This window comes from Pezoporus occidentalis, unplaced genomic scaffold (assembly GCF_034315485.1).
Source record: "Pezoporus occidentalis ecotype Australia unplaced genomic scaffold, CSIRO_AGI_Poc_V1 ctg93, whole genome shotgun sequence".
Taxonomy (NCBI): domain Eukaryota; kingdom Metazoa; phylum Chordata; class Aves; order Psittaciformes; family Psittacidae; genus Pezoporus; species Pezoporus occidentalis.
The window spans coordinates 4181130-4203807 of NW_026916294.1; the positions used below are offsets into that span (position 1 = coordinate 4181130).

At 48.5% G+C, this 22678-nt stretch overlaps 1 protein-coding gene and 1 long non-coding RNA gene across 2 annotated transcripts in view; both read right to left on the reverse strand.

The window, feature by feature from the left end:
• The window catches only part of ITPKB (inositol-trisphosphate 3-kinase B), a 66746-nt gene that overhangs the window by 38540 nt on the left and 5528 nt on the right, over positions 1-22678 (reverse strand). The window lies entirely within an intron of this gene.
• LOC134157121 (uncharacterized) lies at positions 2480-8524 on the reverse strand. The gene is made up of 3 exons (XR_009962191.1): positions 8209-8524; positions 2748-2925; positions 2480-2656 (listed from the first exon to the last, which is right to left on the reverse strand). It is a non-coding gene; the product is annotated as an uncharacterized LOC134157121 (long non-coding RNA).

The window sequence follows — 22678 nt, forward strand, 5'->3', positions numbered from 1 at the left end:
CACTGAAGACAGTGTTTTCCCCTCAGGGTCACTACACTGGACTGTGGAAGGCTGAGACCCTTCAGGACATGTTTATGAGCATAAAGCAGCGTCCTAATCAGTAGCTGCTCTTCAGCCCTGCCTATTTCCAAACAGGCTACAAAACAGAGGTATCCAAAGTAAATGGGTGCTGAGCTCTCTACCAAGCCTTCCTCATTTCTGAAGTGGAGCACACTTCAATTGCCCAACAGATATTCTGTCAAGGATGCCTGGGATGTGATTATTCCCACAGAGCTGACAGTCAATGTTTGCTATCCCCAGCTGGGGGGCTGCACCCCATAACTCCCAGCGGAGTTCTCCTGTGCCTGCCCCGAACACTCACCAAGTGCTCGCAAGTGCTGAGAGCCTGGCTGGTCCCATTTAAACAACGGGACAGAGAGGCCCAAATCAGCCAGGAGATGCTGGGAAGCTTTACTTTCATACCCCCACACATCCCCCCACCTCTATTCTCTGCTCCTCCCCAGGAGCTCCCAAAAAGTAGGGCAGCATGTCCAGTACTTGCAGTCATGGTGGGGCCATATCCACCTCCTCTGGACAAATTACGTCAATCTCTTTTCTATTGGAAAGGTTTGTGTTTCAGTTCTCCTTACCATATTGATTATAAAAATCTTTGACTTGTGTGACGTACAAATACGAAACATTTGAAAACCTGGAAGGCCTGTGGCAGGGGAGGAGAAATAATCAGGAAAGTCTGTGTAGTAATGCTGCGATAGTGTTTAAAGTAAACAGGAATCGAGGCCTGTTTGTGGTACATCCTGTACAACAAAAACAGATTAAAAGATCATCTATTACCACCAAGGTCTGACGCTATAAAGGCTATAATCTAATAGAACCTTCTGCATTTCAGGGGCAAGGAAACTGCCCAGGTCCTGATAGACACAAGTCACCTCTGATGGCTGCAGGCAGAAATCGCTGCACCACCAAACTGCTTCCACCAAAGGACAGGAGTTTCATAAGCAGGTTGCAGAGCCTTCAGGAGCCTGCCCAGGAAATTAGCACTTCCAGTGGCCCTCTGGATTTGGTGCTTAGAGTTAATGGCACTGATGTGCTAGGGAGAAAGGACAATTAAGGAAAATTAGAGAAGGGAAAAGAACAATAAGGATTAGCACAATGCTCAGGAAAACATCCAAATCCAGGGAAGCAGTGCAAAGCCCCTGGTAGCAGCAACCACACTCAACAGCCAAGACCCAACACATCTACCCCTGGGGCAGTTGTCCTCTCTTTGGCATCACGGGTGGGGTAGGGAGACACCTATCGCTTCTGGTGATGGTGCAGCAGGTAAAGCTGGGCCAGACCAGCTCCATAGAACCACGGAATGATTTGGACTGAAGGGGACCTTAAAGCTCATCCAGTTCCAAACCCTGCCACCACAGGCAGGGACACCTTCCACTAGACCAGGCTGCTCCAAGCCCTGTCCAGCCTGGCCTTGAACACTGCCAGGGATGGGGCAGCCACAGCTTCTCTGGGCACCCTGTGCCAGCGCCTCAGCACCCTCACAGGGAAGAATTTCTTCCTAATGTCTAATGTAAATCTCCCCTCTGCAATTTAAAGCCATTCCCCTTTGTTCTGTCTACGTGCCTCCTACACAGAAACCCGAGGGCAGTTGCTCACTGTTCAGGATGCCCCCTGCTAATGGAGGTACTGCAGGTCCCAGCCTAACAGCCTGATCTTCGCCAGAAGGGTCCCTGCAATGGAGCATCCCTATGCAGCCAGCACTCCGGCCTCCCCCAGGCTGCACTGAACCTGTCTGCAGAGCTGGGGACCAGTCTGAAGTGAACGGATGATGCAGGACACAGTGCTTAGCTCTACTCCAGGGTGTCTAATGAATGGCACCCGCTGGCCCATGACCAGCCATCTTAATGAGTGGGCTTTTGTGTCAGGTTTTGTTAGCAAGAGCCACAGAGGTGCAGGTTTAAAGACTTACCAGCTCTTTCTCACTCCCCCACCCCATAAACAGCTTGTTCTTATTCTGACCTCAACTATTAGAGCAACTAGGGGTGCTGGTCATTTCTGTGAAACCAAGAGCAAAAGTAACCTTCATACTGGGCCAAATCCTGAAGGATATTTTTTTGTTTGCTTGGGTTTTTTTAACAGTCCTTTTCTGCAAAAAACTTCACTTAAATTTCAGTGAGTTTTGCTTTCCAGTAAGGATGGAGGAAAAGCTGAAAGATTTGGAACTGGGTCCATGTGGTGTAAACACAATGCAGGCACTGTTGATACATGGGTGGGAAGCACTCACACCACAGAGCAGGAGCTGATAGGGGGGACAGTGCTTCTGGTCACTCAGATACAAGAGCCTCTGTCCCAGTGCACCCTCTGCAGCACAGCACACAGGACATGTAAAATCCTTCTCAGCTCATGCATGCCATACATGTTGGTGTGCTACTCCTGCCACCACCTATGGCTGCAGCACACTGGAGTAGCTGTGTGGTGACAGCAACACCATGCTGAGAAACACACAGCTCATCTCCTGTAACAGAAGGCGAGGTTTATGGGTTTTGCATGTGTGTGCCTGGCTGCATGCTACTGCTCCTGCTCCTCCTCAAGTCACTTACAACTAACCTCGCAAGGGCTCTTCCACCTGCACGTTACTGAACCTCAGGCCAGCTGAAAGGGGCTGCAAGAGAAATGCAAATTCAAAGAGGAAACCTGCATGCCCCAGTTTGAGGGCTGCAGAGAGATGTTTTTATCGGCGCTAACCTGCTCACCTTGGCAAGCTGCCACCAGAAGAAGGAAGCACACTGCTTCTCTCTTCTTGCATGAGAGGTTAAGGACTCCCCTCAGCATGAGGCAGTGCATCCCTGAGGTCACACACCCCTGTAACATCTGCTTTTATGTCCGACTTCACCTAATCTGCTGCTTCAGAGGTTACTTTTGGAGGTGATCCTTGAAAGAGAAGACCCAGCACTAGCCAAATTATTGATTATTGTCATTTGTAGAGCTAATCATTGCAAGGAGCTGTAATAGACCCTCAATTGAAAGATGAAACTCCTGCAGGATTAGAAACCCTCGTTGTTCCCAGAGCAGAGCCCAGGGCTGCCTGTCCCAGCAGCAAGCAGCCAGGCGGAGACAACCCCTATTGTCCTGCACTGGCTGTGCACAGGCAGTGGAGCCTGCCTGGGAGCTGGCAGGGCTCCCAGCCTGATGGGATGCTGACCGGAGCCAGTCCCTCCAGTTGGAGGAGAAAATCCCTGTGCAGGAGGAGTGGGGAATTTCTGTGGAAATCCTGGCATAGACAGAGCCCACCTGGGAGGAACAGCTTTAGCTGGACCAAGGAAGCAAAAGACAACCCTTGCCACAGAGAAGATGCTGAGGATAGGGAGCACATCCCTTCCCATGGGGCCACGCAGCCCAGTGGCACACAGCATGGAGCAGCATCCAACAGGGCTGCCTGGACTACCCACATCCAGAGAAAAATGGTAAGGAAAAACAGTGAGCACAGTGTTGGAAAGCAGGCAGTGCAGTCCCAGTAAAACCCTTCCCTGGTAAATAATGATGCATGTTGGTCCCCAAGACTCCTGGGGGTGCAAGTTGGCTGTGCCACTTGCTACCTCCATCAGCTCCCTGTTCTGGTGCCAGTGCATCAGCTTCACCCTTAGGAATGTCTCTTGCATCAACACATACCCACCACCCAGCTCTACCTGCAAATCCTGCCTTTTCCAGGCCAACAACATGAAACATGCAGGCCTGTGGATGGGAAGCTGGGGCACAGCTCCAGCACCTCAACTGCACAGCTCCCATATGAGGGCATACGATGGACTAACTACTGCCTGAAAGCCCTCCTGATGTGCCTCAGGCTCATCCCATACAACATTCTGAGACTTTCCAGGCAGCTAGGTTCAACTGAGTTTCTTTGAAGATGTCATGGCAATCTCTAGGTCAGCTAGTGAAGCTCCAGCACAGTTTCCCTCCTCACACAGAGCAGGATTAAAGTCCTAGCGCTCAGAGGGCAACACACAGCCATACACAAGCCACTTGAAGACCCTGGACCAGTGCTGCTCAGTCTGAGTGATGCCCACACAGTATGCAGAAATCCAGGGAACCCTACAGCTCTAATACACCCTTAAAGGCTTTGCCATAGCAGTGTCTGATGTAACTGGAGCAGGTACAGATGCTTGAGAGCATAAATAGATGGATTAAAAATTTCAAACACATGTAAGAGAAGTGGACAGCCAGCATGAGCTTCCAAAAGGAATGGTCCCCTGAGCCATCACACTGAACCACTTCTGACAGGGGTCCTGAGATCTCTCAGCAGCACTGAGCGTGGCTGCTGTGTGGTTACCCATATGGGGTCCTACAGCTCTCGTCACTCACCTTTATGACCCACCACCAACTTCACTGTGTCAGCCCAACTGTGCTGCGCTCACTCTTTGGAAGCTGAACTACTCAGTGGCAGCCTTTGGATGCTGAAGAACACACCTGAGCCAGGAGGGTGTGCAAGTATCAGCCATGCCAGAACAACAGGCCCCAGTTACCCAGCTGCCATATACTTGGAAAACTTTTTTCATTTGGATATGCCATCCAGGAGAAGCAATTTAGGACAGCACACACATGATCTCTCCCATTTAAACTCTTCCTTGGAGATACAACCACAGTTAAGGTTATATATAATAATCACTGGGTCTACTTCACTCCTCCTTGCTTAAGTAAATACAATCTAAAAACACCTACTGAAGAAAGTGTACCTTCTCCCCCTCCCTAGACAAGAAGCCCAGATCCATACCTTAAACCAAATAGCCTTGTTTTTCTGTGTTTCTCTTCATTCTCTGTCACAATAAAGCATCACGAGCAGCACTGCCCCTCTAACTAAAACTGCAGGAAAAGGGTGGGGTATCCTAACATAGCTGTGTGTTATTTATGTCACCGGTTGAGATTGCAGCCTGATCTTCATCTGCTGTAAACCTGAGAGCTGAGCTGAAGCTAAGGCAGCTCAGGGACTTCACACCAGGGGAAGCATTTGCCCCCCAAGCCCAGCTGTGTAGGATGCTCAGAGATGCTCTGCTGATAGCACCCATGGCTGCAAGCCTTGCACAGCTCGTGCTGGAGCTCATACCAACTATGGGGGGAAAATCCACCTTCTGGGGTCCTGCTCCTGCGGTGCCTGACGCTGCCATGGGGCTGATGCTGATCTGTGTGATGCACCTCATCGTTTCTGATGTTAGGTCTAATGAGTTACAAACCCAAGGCTTTCACCTTCTCAGGTGCTGTATTTAATAGAAAACTGGGCAAATGCTCTTACTGGGAGTTTTGGCTGTGAGAGCAGTACAGCTTACGTGGCCCAGATCGGAGTGAATGCCATTCGGTGTGTTTGCTCTGAGCCACGCTCCTGTTTTCCAGGAAGATGAAGCAGCACAGGAGTTGCCTTCTCATTTTGACTACAGCTTTCCATCCCTGCAGAAAGCTGCTGGCCCTTGCCATGGGCCACACAGTGCCTCTGCAGCCCCCTCCCCATCGGCAGAGCACAGAGAGGAGCCTCAGTGCAAAGACAGCCCAAGCCATCGACCGTGGAGGCTCTTGTGCAACACTACCCATGCCATGCAGAAATCCCATCCCGTTCCTTCCACATCATCAGCTCATGGCTGCTGCTGAAACCCCACATGTGGCTGCATTCTCTCAGCCTGCAGAGCTGACAGCAGGCGGCTTGGATGGACCCACATCCCCTTCTCCCCTTGGTGTGAGTGGGCTCAGAGGAGCCTGCAGCAGAGCTCCTTTCCCAGCGTGGCTCTGCACAGAGCCAACAAGCAATTTCTTCTCCAAGACTGTGTGCACATCCTGACAATTTCATCATGCAAACTGTATGTCTTATTACCGGACAGGGTAAGTAGAAAGGAAGGAATGGAAGAGTTTTCGCAATGCTCTTAGATATTTCACTTGAAGCCCATTAGATTGCTGGTCTAACAATCCCACATATAAACTCTGTGTATCTCCTGACCTCAGTGTTCTTTACCAGGACCTTTTCACTAATCCCGTCCGAACAGGATAAGGAATTTAGTGGGAATTTACCCTATAGCTCTTGTGAGACAACATGTTTCAACAGCTAACGTGAATACAGGGACAGCCACCTCTGTGCTGCTCCTGCGAGGGCTGCCAGCAAGTGCTCTCAAGATGGCCCATAGAAACCCTTGTCTTTTGAGACTCCAGGACACGGAAGCAAATGAAATCATAGAGAAGGTGGAAGGGAGATCTTACAAAATTAACTGCACAAAAATAAGGTTTTCTAATCCACCTGCTGCCTGAGAATGAATTCTACACCCTGTTAAGATTAGTTTTGACAAATATACATCTTTCCTTGACTTCTAAGAGAAAGAGCTTCCCTGGGAAACCATCCAGGGGGCATAAATATTGAGAATATGTGACCTGGGGATCCAAGCTTCTCTAAGTGCTTTTGCAGGCAGAGGAAACGCGCAGCATGAGAATGAGCAGCCTGCAGTAAAGGGCTAAGTGAAAGAGGCGTTCAATTGCGACTAATCAAACCCGAGCACTAAAAGCCCAACGTCACCGTCACTAGATGAAAAATCTGTTCACTCCCACAGTGTTGAATAAGCTCAGGTAGCCCCAGAGGCTCACGATCTCCATAAGCAAACTGACACTTCTTGGTGCAGAGATACACATTCACAGCGTTTCCTACAAGTAACCATCATGCCCTAGCTACAGTTAAACTGTGCACATCCTCTCGCTGCCCATCCTTTGGGGACATCTTCTGCCAAGGACACCCCTGTGCAAGTTAATTGCACAGAGAGTTTTGAAGATGAGGTGAGGGACCTGCAGACCTAATTTTGGAGATGAGGACAAGGTCGGGGACTAGGACGGGAAAGGAGGGCAGGGCTGCAGGGAGCCGGCTGGGGCAGCCGGAGGACACCTCCAATGATGCAGGTGGGCTCCAGATCCATGCCCTGCTCAGACCATCCACACCAGCCTAGTCCACATATGAGGGATCCCATGAAGTAACAGCGTGTACCTGGGTTTCTCTTGGCACATCTCATGGGTGTCCCTGCAGAGATGCAGTGTTACTCATTCCTAACCAGTTCTCTCACCAGGGCAGACAAATTGCCTCTCCTTCAGGACAAGGTGCCATGGGGCAAATGGCACCAGCAGGGGCTGGGTACCTTTCTTCCCTGTCACACTGGTACCTCTCAGTGCGACACAAAGCAAAGTGACCCCCACACCTCTGGTGGAGGCTGAAGGCAGCCTACAGAGCTCAGCTAAAACCAGGTGAGGGTCTGGATTAACCCTGCAGAGTCTTCATAGTGAAGCAGGGAGTGATGGGGTCAGCAGCAGCACCCCCTGCAACAGCACTACATCTCCCTGCTCTTCCTTGAGACTCCTAGGAACGATTTATGATTCAAACAACAAAGACCTGAGGAACTACAGCCTGCTCCAGCATCATGGCCCAGTTTTTACAGGTCTGAGGTGCACAGAAGCTAAGAGACAGGAACATCCCAGACAGGTACTTGCTGGTGTTTAGATGCGCACTTAACATGCACAAACCCTGCACCTGGCACACATCTCCAGCATGCGCACGCATGGAGGAGGCATGAATGAGCCGGGCTAAATAACATGAGATGGTTTGTATTCATTTACTGTAACATTTTGTCCTCGGGATTGCAATTCATCTTGCCTATTTTTAGCCATGTTCAGTGTAGACGACTGCATCTATGCTAGTTAAATTCTTTTACAGTCACAGTGCTGCTCAGCCTCGGCAACTCTCATGCTGTGCAGGCAGGTCACATACACTGTGCTCTGCAGGGGCCTGTTTCTCCCCACAAAGGGAGGCTGGCTGAGATTTAGCTATTTGCCACAAACCCTGCCCCAGGCATCATAAAGTGCTTTTAAAATCTTATCCGACCTCTCCTCACTTTACCCTGCTTTGCCATGTCAGCCTTCCACGATGCTTTTTTTCACTACCTGCAACTTTTCACATAACTTTTCCCTTCAGTTTCCTCCTTTTCCATCCCCTGATCCGCTTTTGCACTCGGCTTCTCCCCGACTTCCCACTCTGCCTCCACCACACAGCATCCACATCTCCTCCCGCTTTGCCCGTGCCATCACCCACGAGCGCCGGCTCCACCAGCCTCTGGCCCAGCTCTGCCCGCCCCGGTGCCCCACCTCGGGGCACCCACTCACTGGGTCCCTCCGTGTCCCCACACCCGCGTCCCCTCGCAGGCTCACCGCACGCAGCCGCACGCCGCCATCCCGGCTCTGCCCGGCCTCCTCCGGGCGCTGCTGCTCCGCTCTGCGCAGAGCGGGAAGCCGCAAGGACGCCTGCGATTTACACGTGGCTAAAGCAGATTCCCAGATGGCTTCGCAGCTTCCCTTGTATTCTCTTTAGCCTTCCTGGCCCCCGCGGTCATTTCCCTTTTCCACCTGCCTTTCCCCTTCGCTCCCTTCCTGTCCGTCTTACCCCTGCTCTCCCACGCCGCGCCGCGCCGCTCCCCTCCCCACGGCCGCCCCAGCGCGCACCCCTGCAGCCCCTTGCGCTCCCCGCACTCACGGCATCGCCTCCGCTTTGCAGTTTGCAGCGGCCTTTGCCCGGCTGCAGCGCGAAGTGTCGCAAGCGGAGGGCAGCTGAAAAGACAATCAGCGAAAAGCTGGGGAGCGCCTGCAGCTAAACCTGACAAAACCCCGGAGAAAAGTGCTCTACTTCCAGCTGGAGCATGTGACGGGATCGAAAACCCTTTGTATGCCTCTGTGGGAACAACGAGAGGGGAAAAAAAGTAAGTGGTGACATGATGAGGCAGCAAAGAGACAAAACGTGGGACTAAGGGGAGGGAAGAGAAAGAGGAAAAGAAGAAAACAGGAAACCCCAGGTAGATTCTTAGAGGCATTTCACATGCTTTTTTTAAAAGCTGCACTTCCTTTGAGTTATCTGTGCTGGAGATATTTTCAACCCAGCTCCGCTTCCCTTGAAAGATTAATCTGGCATTCATTCAAGTCTCAGATGAGCTTGCAAAACATGAAAAGAAGCTGCGAGTGTCACTAACGTGTAGGACCAGCCTCAATTCTGAGATGGAGAACTGCTCTTACCCTCACCTGCCCTGACCTCCCCATGCCTCCCAGTAAGAGCAAATTTATTTTCCTTCCAAATGGCATGGTAGGCACCCTACGTAGGATCCTGATGATGTTGAGAGATTAATCTGAATCCAAGGACACCGAAGGGAAAGATGTCTGCTTCACCCCTGTGTGCACATTGTGTACATCATCCAAAAGAAGCGCTCTGCTTTCAGACACAGCAGTGGCAGACCTGTGCCCCCTTGGCATGAACAACAGCCCTGATCTAGGAACAGAAACTGCAGTAATTTCACAATTGATGACTGCACTTTCACAAAATGCACTCAAACCACTTTTTCCATTGATCTGACGACTCTGGTTACTCAAACAGCTCCTCAGCTATTTCCTGTTCTGCTGGAGAGCTCAGCCACTCTGCTAAGCAGCACAGAAAGCAACCCCATTCTAACTTTATTTTGAGGTCATCACAAATAGCTGTGGTGGATGGCTTCTGTTTTTGTTCCAAAACTCTATTTATAAGCTCACTCCCACTGGAGGGCATGGCAATCTGACCTCTGCTGCTCCCTGAGATGCTGGTTCAGCATAGTTGCTGAGCTGAGCCCATGCACCACTGCTGACATGGTCCTCAACTCTCAGCGCCAGTGAGCACAAGACAGGGGAGATTCTTTGTTTGTGCCACATTTTGTTGCTAGTCTGTCCATGCTGTGCTTCCCAAAGGATTCCTGATGGAGCCAGCTGGGAGGGGGATTTTGCAATGCAGGCAGCTCTCCATGGTCTGGCCCTATATAAACAATGCACTAACCCAGCCCATATGTGTATTTCGTGTTATTCTTACCCTGGATCAGATTTATCTCTCATGCAAGCCCACCAGACTCTATGGAGCTTCAACAGAGTTGATTTAGCCCAGTCTCATTCCAGTCTTGCAACTGAGATGAAGCAACGTGCTAGAGCATCCATTCTTCTCCTTAAAAATGAGAGGGAAGTGCTGTTTGCTGGCCCTGGTTCCTGCAGTAGCAAAAGAAGACAGCAAGGGACCAGCAGACAGCAGCAAATAAAACACTTTCCAGTGAGATCAGCTGGAACCTCTGCTGCAAAATCAGCCACTGAATCTACACCTGGAGTCTCCCTTGCTTGTCCAAAAAACCCACAGGATCTTTCTGAGATTAGTGGTGAAATCTGTGGCTGATCATTACTCAGGATGAAAAATAAGTTGTCTTTTAGGGATTTAAAGGGATTAGCAGGTATTTTCCAAAGTATTTTATCTTTGGAGAATTTATTCCCCAACATTCTAAGCTGTGTTGCTTTAGAGATGTTAAGTGCCATCACTTTGTTAGTGTTTCCTGAGCCAAAGCTTGTTTCTCAAATCCCCATTCTGTTCAATAAACACTGACACCAAGTAATAACATTCACTATGTGTGTTGTAACCATGTGTTATGTTACAGCTGGCCACGCTGTCTAAACTGACTTACAATTTAAGTCCCAAGCAAGTAACTTAATTGCATAGTGTATGGAAAATGTTGCTGTTGTTATGCAAGCCTCTGTTTTCTGACAATAGCCAGTAAAGCTGTTTTCCTCCCTTATTTTTATATCCTGGAAATATTCGGTTTGTTACGCCAACAGTAGTTTTAGCTGGTTTTCCAAAGGCAGCTGCTCTCCAGAAGACCTTCTGCATGTTGTATACAATCTTTGCCCTCCTGATGTGATTTCCATGGAGTTAGCCCTGCAGATGGAGCACCTGAGAAAAGTGCACAGCCCACCAATGGGAAGAGGGATACACCCAACGTCCATGCCTTTGCTCTACGGATGAATTCCCTTTAAACATGTCATAGCTCTAAGGACAGGCTAAAAAGAAGAATCATAGAATCACAGAACAGTTAGGGTTGGACCTTAAGATCATCTTGCCTCCTTCCCCCTGGAGAAGCAAAGACACATGCCTAGCAGCTGGAAAGGAGAGAAGTGAACGCTGTAGCATCTCAATTCAAGAGGCAAACTGGAGAACGTGTTGGCATATCCAATGAAATCAAACTGAAATCCAAATACCCTTATTGCTGCTAGAGAGCATCTGGCGTCACGTCACACAGCACCTCTGCACCATTCAATGAGAAGGGGGCTTAGGACAGTTCAACAATCCTGCCTGGTATTTTCTTGAGCACTGTCAGAGCCTAAGAATCATGGAATCCCAGACTGGTTTGAGTTGGAAAGGACCTTAAAGCTCATCCAGTTCCAACCCCTGCCATGGGCAGGGACAACTTCCACTAGATCAGGTTGCTCCAAGCCCCCTCCAACCTGGCCTTGAACACTGCCAGGGATGGGGCAGCCACAGCTTCTCTGGGCACCCTGTGCCAGCGCCTCAGCACCCTCACAGGGAAGAATTTCTTCCTAGTGTCTAATGTAAATCTCCCCTCTGTCAGTTTAAAGCCATTCCCCCTTGTCCTGTCACTACATGCCCATAGATCACTGTCCAAATGCTATTGTTTGGTTGGAAAGTTGAGAGTTTTGCTAAGATTGTACAATCTGCACTGAAGCACTGGCTCTGCGCTGCCTCCCCACTATAAGTTTAACATCCTTAGAGCTGTTTTCCCATCTCCTGGCAGCTGCCTGAGTTGCAAATCTCTGAATCACCTTCCTCTGTAGAAAAGTGATTATTTTTCAGACTAAACAAATGGACAGGGAAATGGTGTGAGCCTCTATGTACTGTTTGTATGGTCCCTATTCACTGATGACCACTTATATCCCTATCTGTGCCTCTACCTCCAGATTTTCCCGGGGAGCTGAGCTTGGCTTTTGGCAGAGATGTGAGAGTCGGATGCCACCTGCCATCGCAGGCCTCATGTACAAACAGGAAGGCTGATTTCACTTTGGTTCTGTATGGGTTTTTTGTTTTGGCTGGGGCAGGGAAGGAGAGCTGGTGTTCTCCGTGTGTTACATGCTCTGCCCTTCTGGCCTTTCTTTCCATTCAGTTCATTTCTCAGCTGGGAGAAGCAGCTACTTCAAGGGTCCATTTGCCCACTCCTGCAGTTTTAGTGTGAGCTCTGCCTTGTTCTCACAGCCCCCAGCCCTTGCCATCAGGTGGCTGAGACTCCAAGCTTTCATCTTTAAAAAGAAAGTACATTTACAGCCTTCTGGCTTGCAGAGAAAAGACCGAAAAAGTTGCCCTGAGTGCGAGTTAAAGGCATAAAACTAGGAAAACAATCAAATAAACACAGCACTTCCAAATAAACACTGAGACATTTGGTGGTTTCTAAAGGCAGTCTCCATTGTTTGGGGGAGAGCTTGAGTTGGCAGTGTTTTAACAGTAAGTGCGTGGTCGAGGGAGCTGCAGAGCTGGTACACGCACCATGGCCTCTGTTCCTTGTCCTGCTGCAGGCAGTAATCAGCCCCCTTGCAGGGGGACCCAGAGCTTACCCAGAGTAAGTGGCAGAGCCCTCACAGCTCCCATTGGTGCCATGGCCAGCACTGCGCATAGCCAGCTCCTCACCTCTACATCCCTCCATGTTAAAAGCATCTGTATTCTGTGCACCCCATAAGATCTTCAGTAACACTGAAATTACAGCAGGCCTGAAAAATACTTACAAACCTTCCTGTTGGAGTACCTCCCATATGAAGACAGGCTAAGAAAGTTGGGGCTGTTCAGCCTGGAGAAGAGAAGACTGCATGGAGACCTCATAGCAGCCTTCCAGTATCTGAAGGGGCCTACAAGGATGCCGGAGAGGGACTCTTCATTAGGAGCTGTAGTGATAGGACAAGGGGTAACGGGTTAAAACTTAAACAGGGGAAGTTCAGGTTGGATATAAGGAGGAAGTTCTTTGCTGTAAAGGTGGTGAGGCCCTGGAATGGGTTGCTCAAGGAAGCTGTGAATGCTCCATCCCTGGCAGTGTTCAAGACCAGGCTGGACGAAGCCTTGGGTGATATGGTTTAGCGTGAGGTGTCCCTGCCCATGGCAGGGGGGTGGAACTTGATGATCTTAAGGTCCTTTCCAACCCTAACTATTCTGTGATTCTATGATTCTGTTGCAGGTAAACGTTAGAGTCTTCCCATAAATGGAAGAGGTCTTTCCTATGACCCCTGCCCAGGAGGGACTGATGCTACAAAGTCTGCCATCCCACACCGTGGTATTTTTTTCTCCTCCTTTTGTGCCCGCGCCCTCCCAAGGCACACAGGAAAGGGGCTCAGAAGACATTCAAGGTAAATCTCAGCAAAGAAGGCTCCTCTCCAGACACCAAGGGATGCACTTCCCCCGAGGGAACGGCACAACAGGCAGAAAACTGGGGGAGAGTAAGCTTAACAACGTCATCATACAGCAAACGTGTGTGTTCCCTTCCCCTCTGCCGGGGGAAACTCTGCGGCACGTTTTGGCTACAGCAAAGTAATTACTGGCTGTTTGCTCGTTTCCCTTTAATGAATCAGTTGACTGAGAGCGGTGTGAGTGTGGAGGGAGTGAAAGTCTGCACACTCCGGCTTCGCTGAAGGTTTCTAGATCAGATTGCAGGGCCCCAGGAGTTCGGGTTATTTTTCTAACTGATGCTCGACACTGCATCTTCCGGAGAAGCGGCCAGTTATCTACAAAACCTACAGCTCTTATTCATTTGATACCACAGGTTTCAGTCTGAATCACAGCAACATGTGGTTGACCTCAGATTAAAGTGCTTGCTCCATGGCATCAGACTTAAAGGTTGGGAGCTGGACGGAGTATGGATTTGTCTGTATCCGGGCGCAACCGAAAAACACTAGGGGAGAGGAGATGTTCACGTTGGGCTGAACACAGCTAAAATTGTAGGGCTGTGGAAGGAAAGCTCTGAAATGGCTCATTTGGAGGCAAAGCAAAAGGAGGTGTTTTATTTCGGGTTACGTAAGCTCTAAAAATCCTTTTCTCCTTTCAACGTGTTTTAACAGGGAGGTCAACTCTGAAGTGAAAAAATGCCATTTTGAATCAAATCTACATTTGAAATGCCTGCGAAACATAAACAAACCATTCCCAAAATGAAACAGTTCATTCTGAAAGTGTCAGAATGACACGCATTGCTATTTTTAACTTCCCTCCCTCTTCCCCCACCTCTGTATTTTTTTTCTAGGCCAGAACTATTCAGAAAATGTGTTTGAATTTGTGAATCATTTTGACTCCCCCTCCCCCTTGACATTTGCTGGAAAAGCTCCTCTCTGCCAAAAAACTGTTCCTCCAGCTCCAGCCAGCTCCTGCAGTCTTCTGTCCTGTCAGGGTTTGATGGATGGGGCTGGGGGTCCGACTGCCTTGGGGATACAACACAGATGGTCCAAAGGAAGAGTGGGTTGGGAGGGCAAACCCCAGCATCTTTCCAGGCAGTGATGGGCTCTGTGGCACAGACCAGCCCGATACTCCCTGAAAAAGCCTCCCCTGAGGCTGAACAGGGAAGCAGGCTCTAGCAGAAGGCACCACACAGAACGAGTTCCTCATTGGGCTGTGGCTTCCAGATATTAGGGGAGTGCTTGGAGTTTTGGTTCTCTTGGAAAAACCTTGCACTCAACACCAGGCCCTGAAGGTTAAGGGGATGTACCATGGCGGGGGGGGCTTGGAGCTGCCTCCTATCAAGTTTGTGGGAATTCTGGCTTTGGTTTCAATGGAAATATGACAGCTCTGAGGCTTGCAATGCAATATAGAGGCTTGGTTCTTTGCAGCCTGGCAGTTCGTAGAACAATTTATGCCTTTGCAATGTGAGTGTAATGTTACTGCTCTCATTTGGGAGTATTTTGCTTCTACCCTGAAACTTTTAGCAAGTGGAAAACTTGGATCCTTTTCAGTCCTCACATCCAACCTATCTGTAAGCCTTGCAGATTTTTTCAGGATAACGGAGTCTTTCCAACCTACCCACCTGACTAAAATTCACCTCCAGGGCTCATCAACTTACATCTCAATTTCACATCTCAATAGCCTTTCCTCTGCAGGCTTGCTCTGCAAAGGTCCACGAAATCCACTGCTGAAAGATGGCTTTGTGAACCTGTCATTCAGGCCCTCTGCAGCTCTCATCCTCCTCACCTTGACTCCTTCTCCTGAGGTGCAAGTTTAAGCTGCTTGGCTTTTCTTTCAAGGCTGTGATTTATTCTATCCCCATCACTTCTTATTTCAGTGCTGAAAGGTCAACTCCTGTGTATGCTCAAGCATGAGATCAGCCTATATTAAACAGGCTCCTCTGAGATTTCTCCCTTCTGGGAAGGGTTCCATCCACAGGAACAAGCCTGGGATTTGGAATTGCCTTTAAGCTGCCCGGAAGCTCAAAGACCAAATATCAGAGCTGGTTGGGCTGTACGGTACAGTGACAGACAGGAAGAGACAAAGTGGCATCATGCTACCTCTGCATTTCCCTCTCATTACCAGCCCAGCAAATGGTCAACATTATGGTCACCTGTGACCACCTGGTCTCCCATGCTGCCTTCCTTGGCTTGAAAAAGCCATTTCAGCAACCATGGGTAATATAAGAGAAAAGGGGCTTTGAGGAGAGAGGCCAAGTCCTTTCTCTTCAGGATGAGATGTAGATGAGGGGCTGCTAATAGTGGAGGAGCTGAGCTACAGTCCTGGCCTCAGATCATTTGTTTTAACCTGCTCTGTAAAGGGGTTTCCGTGCGAGCTGGACAACATTAGTCGCTCCGTCCCCTGAGCAAGGGTCTGGTTCAGTTCAGAGCTGCTTTTCCAGAAGTTCATCTTGAATGTATGAGCTTCCCACAGATTATTTTCAGTGGTGGTACATCTTGTTTGTGTGTGAGGGTGGGAATGTGACATCCGAACAGGCAATCCTGTTCGCGGAGCAAAAAGATCAAGGTTAGTTCCCACTCTGCTGAAAGTACGGAAAGGAAACACAGGATTTGTCGAGCAGGGAGAGATAAACTGGATGGGGAACATTTTATATACAAATTCCTAGGAGAACATTAAAACAATGGAGCTGGGAGAGGACGCTCGTCAGGGTTTTTTCAAACAATGGGTTTCATATATTCTGTTAAAATACAACAGTAATTCAGGTGGACAGAGATAAGACACAGCTCTAAAACCTCTTTCCTTTGTTTCCTTTCTGGACGCCCTGGTCTCCACCCCGGTAAGACATTCCTACCAGGAAACCCCAGGGTGAAGGGCTGTCTAACTAAATACAGCTCCAAGGAGATAATAATTAACAGGCTCTTTCTGCAGCTGCTCAGCAATTGCATTTCTGAGGGCCTCCTACTTCTGTGACCACATGCCTTACTTTCGAGGTGTATTCATTAACAGCAGCCTGACACTGCCCTAAGCAGCAGGAACGGGGGCTGCTGCATGGGGGTGCAGTGTGTGCCAGGCCCTGGAAAGAGCAGGATGAGGTGGTGGCACTCGGAGGCCAGCGTGGTGCCCAGCAATCCTTCTCCTGGTGCTGCGTGACAGGCACCTGCCTGGCAGCATAGGATCCCATGCTTCCATCTGCAACAGCACCCAAACGTGGAAATACCACCCAGGAGTCTTTCATGGCCACTTTGTGTGGGGACTGAGGACAGCACAAGGTACGAGGTGATGCTGAACTGGCCTCAATGGAGCTAAAATGACGCTATGCAGGCATGGATTAAAAAATAAAATGGAATTGGGCTCCATTTCAGAGTTCAAAGAAATGTTTGAACCTATGGGCACTGATTCAGTCTCATCTCTAATTATATCCCAAGCTCAGCCTTTTAACTAGTTCTGTAGTCCTCAGTAAGGGCCACTTTGGAGTTGTCACTTGAGTTCCTTGCCAATCCGTTGCTGGATTTTCCACTTGACATTATTAGGGGATTAAGTTGTTTGTCTCAGCATCTTTTATCTGTCCCATTGAGTTTCCAACAAACAGACTTTAACCAGACCAGAGAAAATAGGAGAAAAAAAAACCCGAACACTTCCAAGATATAATCCTAGTATGGGATTTGTAAATTATTGTGTAAATTTATTACTTTGGATATGTAAACTTTGTTGACTCCTATAATCTGGAATGTATTAAAGAAAACTGTAGGCATTACAACATGTCATTGGATTATACTGTCCTGATTCAGCTACAGCTGTGGAAGAAATATATAACAGGAGATCCTGTGGAGTTATACATTTTAGACTTAGATCATCAATTGCCATAGAGAAGATAAAAACAAATGTAGCTGAGCCTGGAAAGAATGTTGCTAAAATTGGAGGAGCATTTAATGTGAGTAGCCTAGGGGTGCAATAACTTTGCCTGTGGCTTAACAAAACCCACCCACATAAAACATACCAAGAGTGACTGCAGATTGGACTCTCTGATCTGCAGGCTGCCAAAAAAGCAAACCTGACTTTTTTCGCCTTCCTACAGATGCAAGTTTGAATGGTCCCTGCAGAGCATTAAATATATATTACCTGTAATAGCAACCTTATTACAATTGGACGTGTTGCTAATTCTCCCCCAGTTGCTCTGTACCTTGCTTGCAGTGGGAGGATGCCCCTGGACATCTAACGGGGCTTGTGGCTGCCAGCAGAGCAATTCCTATGGCCCACATGGTGAGAAGGAGCCTGCTCACCTCCCCCTCAGCCCTGCCCTTCCTTGGCACCCCATCTTCTCTCTTTTGAGGGCTCCCTCCGCCACTGCATTTAAACACCCATTCAATGAAAATGTTAGCTCAATGGGACAAAAGCAATTCCTACACCTCCCCAAAATGCCTTCTCAAAGTGCAGCTGCAGCAAACAGGGCTCAGCGGTGAGCTGGAGGCCAGGCTCTGCTCTGCCCTTTTCCCGAGCAGCAGGGACCGGAGATTGTTTAGTGAGGAACAAGAAAACAAACATCCAACCCTAAAATGCACTTTCCAAGAAGTCACCCTGCAGATCCTTCCACTTACAGAACTCCTGTCCCCGAAGCTCTGTGGCACTGCACCTACCAACAGGCAAAACCCCCATGGGGACCATGTCTCTGGTCCATTAATTCAGTATAATGTTGGATTTACCTTGAGATGTAACTGGATACATGCAGGGGGGGAGCAAGGTGCAAAACGATCAAGGACCGAATCTGCAGCACGCTCCTGCTGGCTTCAGCAGAGCTACAATAGCTTTTATCAGCATTTTATCTGACCCTAACAAAAGGAGCAAATTGTTTAGCAAAGGAAGAGGGTTCTTTGATTCTATCTTGCTGCAGATGAATTGCCCAAGCAAGGGCAAAGGGACAGGAAGTGAAGGGGGAGGAGAGAGAGGTGATGCCGAAGGTAGGTGCTACCATTGTTTAGCCCTCTGGTAACTTCCACTCGGAGCTGTGTTTGTGCTGTCCTCTTCTGCACACACTAATGGGGGCAGAGGGCTGGGCCTGCTCCCTGGCACAGCCATCCTACACCAAGACGTCGTGCTGGTTATTCCTGGTATTGACACATTGGTCTTCATTCAGGCAAAGCCCAAAGCATTCCAGCTGCATGGAGTTCTGTGGCAGTGAAGACTTCAAGACTGAGACCTGTTTCACACAGTCCAAGACCACTATTTTCCAAAACCTCAAATACAAGACTTAAAAGTCCAGGATGAAAGCCCAGAATCCAAAGATGAACCCTAGGCAAAACTCACATCAATTCAACAAGGTCCACACCACAGCAACTGCGGGTGCTGATCTCCCTGCAAAAGCAAATGTGTGACTCAAGCAATTGAGACAATCTGATTCTGCCCTTTGAATGAAACCCATTAAAATGTCCATCAGTACATTACTCCAGAGCCCATATATGTCTTTCAGGGAGGTGAGGGATGTTTTACTATTACTTAAAACCACAACAGTGCTGAATACTAGTGCAGTTCCTGTTGTGTACCACTGATCAGATAATACACTGTACTGCTTAAAAGAAGAAGCTGTAAGCGCTGAGCACTTGTTGGTTTACCCCTAGATCTCCTTTCAAAAGCAATCCTTGTGTTTTGGCTAGCAATAAATCTTAGATCTGAAAGGAAGAATTGAATTCCTTCTTCTGGGCTCTTTTTCTACGTCATTAATGAAAAGAATGTTCTTTACTATAAAAATCACACTTCTTTCTTCTCATAGCTGAATTGTATGATCACATTGAAAACAATATTGTGAGAGGGAAGAGGCTAGTACAGGTCTTAGCAGCTTACAGCAGCTTCAGACTCCAGTACTGCCTACCTCTTAGAAAGTAAGGTCAGAAAACACCAGCGCTCAGTCAATGCAACTGCTTCTGACTGTGGCAGTGAGGATCTCCACAGGCATGCAGGCTGTGGTGATGAACTCCCACCGTGGCTGGGAAAGATGAAGCTGCAGTCTACATCTTCCAAAAGCTTCCACCGATTCAGGGTGTGTTCATGGCACACACGCTCAGGCTGAAGCTTGCCGCTGGAGACCCTGAGCTTCTGAACAGATACCAGCTCATGCTAAAAGGCACTGCTGGGTGATCATCCCTGTTACAGAGCAGATCACACGTTTTGCTGCCTGAGCACTGATTTAAAATTAGCCAAATCAGAGGCTTTTGAAGCTGGCAGAACTCAGACTGCAGCAGCTTCCTAAACCACTTGCAGCTGTTGTGCAGGTTATGCATGACCTGGTTTTTTATAGTCATGGATAAGAATGAAATGCTGATAAAGTTTATAGAAGACATCCATGAAGACTTCAGAAACAGATTCCTCTGTCTTAAGCACACTTCTGGAGTAGTCCTCAAGATCGCATCAAAGGTGAGACTTATTCCAAGGAGACATGTCAGCCCTTGGCTGACATCTAAGCAAGACGAATTCCATAAAAGGGCCATTTCAAATGACCTACTGCCCAAAAAGTCACGTTTGAGAGTAAGAGATTAGGCTGCAAAGTTACTCAGAGATTTGAAAATGTTAACATTTAGTTTTCACTGTCTGTTAAATATTAACATATCTTTCTTAGAAAGCTTGGCTGGGCTTCACTGGAAGAAAGCAGAACAAATTTACTGCACAAATTTACCTACTGGTATAAACAAAATAATCTCTAACCATTACAGAAGGCTAATCTTAGCTGAAGTGACATTTAACATCACACATAGCTGCCATTATTTCTCTAGTGAGTTAGATTTACATATAAAGAAAACATGAGCTCAGCACTGGCTCTCAGTCATTGCATGGCATGCGAGAGCTCAGTGCTGTGCTAATATTTTCTTCACATGCAAATCTGTCCTAATACATTATAGAAATAATATGGAAAACATGAGGCAGGTGCTGACTCTGCTTTGATTGGGTTTTGTCATTGCAAGGTAAAGACAAACTGTAAGGTTTCCACTGATCCAGCATCTTCATTCTGCAGACGTTCAGCTTAACACCTGAAAGGTCCAACTAGACAAGCCCCTGACATCCTGCAATTCCCATCAGAAAGGGAGGAAACCTGGATGTTTGGGTGATGGGCTTAATGTTTGTTCTTCCTGCACCTCAGAAATGCTTTGGGCTCTTCTTCCCACTTTTTATGAATGCTTTCAGTGTGAAATTGCTTGAGAAACAAAATACTCAAGAGACAGCAGCTGTGCTAGCAAGTAGGTCCCTCTGTGAGAAAGATCTGCTACGTGCCATGTAATTCCTGTGCTGTCAATCATGAAGAATGTGAGCACAGAAGAAACCCTTCCCAATGAGCTTCAAAGTGCTGCTGAAAATGGACTTGAAATAGCACCGTATGTCTCTCTTTGGGTAATGGCAGCATCTTCCCTTAGCCTCTGTGGGTGGGAGCTCATAAAAAAGCTGCTTATTTCCCAAGAAGGCCACATGAGTAGGTAGGAGATATGCTACCAAATAGAGAGTGGTGCTTTGTGAACTCCCTGGAGTGCTCAGCCTCCATCTGCAAGAAGCCTGAAGCTCTGCCCAGCCCTTTGGGCACCAGGGGCTCTTGATCTCATCCCAGCAGACAAAAGACACTGTTCTGTCAGTCTGCTGAGTGTGGTGCTCTGACAGTGGAAACACAGGGGTATTCACCTCATTCTCCTCTTCCCCATAGTCTTCCCACGGTAGGGCTGAAGGAGGCTCCATCCTCTGGCAGCTTACCCCGTGTGCTAAGCACCTTTCCTGATCAATGATATGCATTAGTAGAGTAATAGTTGCTCTTCAGAGGGAGCAAGCAGGGCCCTAATGCGCTAGACATTATACTGATACTAATTTGGTGGTACCACTCACAAGCTCATAAGCTTAGTAGCTTTTAAGACAAATACGGTGGGAGGAAGGAGTAAACTACATAAACACAGTCAGCATAAAGATATACATTCACGGGGCTTGCATGCATCACCATAGCCATGTGGTCAGGGTTTCTATTACAGAGACTTCCTGATCACGGTGACAGCTAGGAAAGGGAATGAAAGTGTATTTCATTTGACTGATTTTTATAGGAACAAATCAGGAGCACTGTTGTCAGCTTATGCCTTGGATCATGTCAAAGAGAAACAAGCAAGGGTCCCACAGGCCCTTGGCTGACACTAACCCCTTTTGAACTCGGCTCCTTTCAGAAATGCGTTACAGCCATTGTGAGTCAAACAAATAAATCAATTAAAAAAAACGCCTGTCAGCAGCAACGCCATTAGCTTTTTCCAAAGGCTCTTGCCATTTTGCACAGGTTAATGGAAGCCTCTTACTCTGAGCAAGCTGCTCTGCCTGTTGAAAGCAGCAGAGGTTTCACAATGTACCCAGAGTCGCCTGATTACTATTCTGTCGTATGTCCTTGTGTTTCCACAGCGGCTGTGGGAAAGCCAGGAAGAGGAACACTGCACTGTCTTGCACTGTTTTTCCAGAAGTGTGGCTTTTTTTCCTCTTGACATGTCATTTTTCTATAGTACACACTTGCACAATTTCTGCCTTTCCCCCACGTGCCTGTTGCTTTGTCTGTAGCTGCTGAGGAGTTGACAAACCACGGGATTTAGGATGAGAACAACTCATTGTAATGACCAGCATTGGAATATCTTTTGCTTAAGGGGCACAGCCAGCTTCCAAGCCAAGCCTCCCGCTGCTAAGTACACCTTGCTCTATCAGCTCTCCCTTGGAAGGAGCAAACAGGGTTCCCCAGGCACAGCAAAACTCATAGACTTGTATTTTCCCACTGAAGTCAATGGGAGTCACAGCTAGAACGGGGCTTATTTAGGTTGTAAATCCCCCTTTAGTAGCAGGGCTGCTGCCTCGGGCTACCTGCACCACTTGGAGCCTAAGACAAGGTAGCACCTTCTCACTCCCCTATATACCCAACCTGTGTGACCAGCAGGAGGGGAGAAGTCTTCCCTCGGCATGAGATGTGCCAAGATGGAGAGAGGCATCTCCCAACAGCCACTTGTTCATGGCTTGGGAGGTGGGTGAGTGGAGACACTCGCTTCTTCCCCAAACTGCCCGTGTCTCTGTCACAGGGGGCATGCAGTGAGCGCTGCTTGGCAGCACTGTCAAACCACAATGTCCCATCCCAATGTTCTGCCTGGACAGGCCACCCCTCCCACACAGCCTGAGAAGTGTCATGGGCTCAAGTGTCTTTGAAACCTTGCAAGCGTCAATAAACAAGTGTGGGGTTTCTCCAGCAGCAGCCCACAGCCGGGGGAAAGCCACACCTGCAAAAGGCCTTACATGGAGGTTTACTCAGACCTTAAGTGGATTTGCAATTAGACAACAGCAAAATGTCAGATTGCTCTTACTGTCACTGCACTTCACAAGCCTGCTGTAATCATGGCAGGGTCACCGTTTCCCAGTGCTGCACAG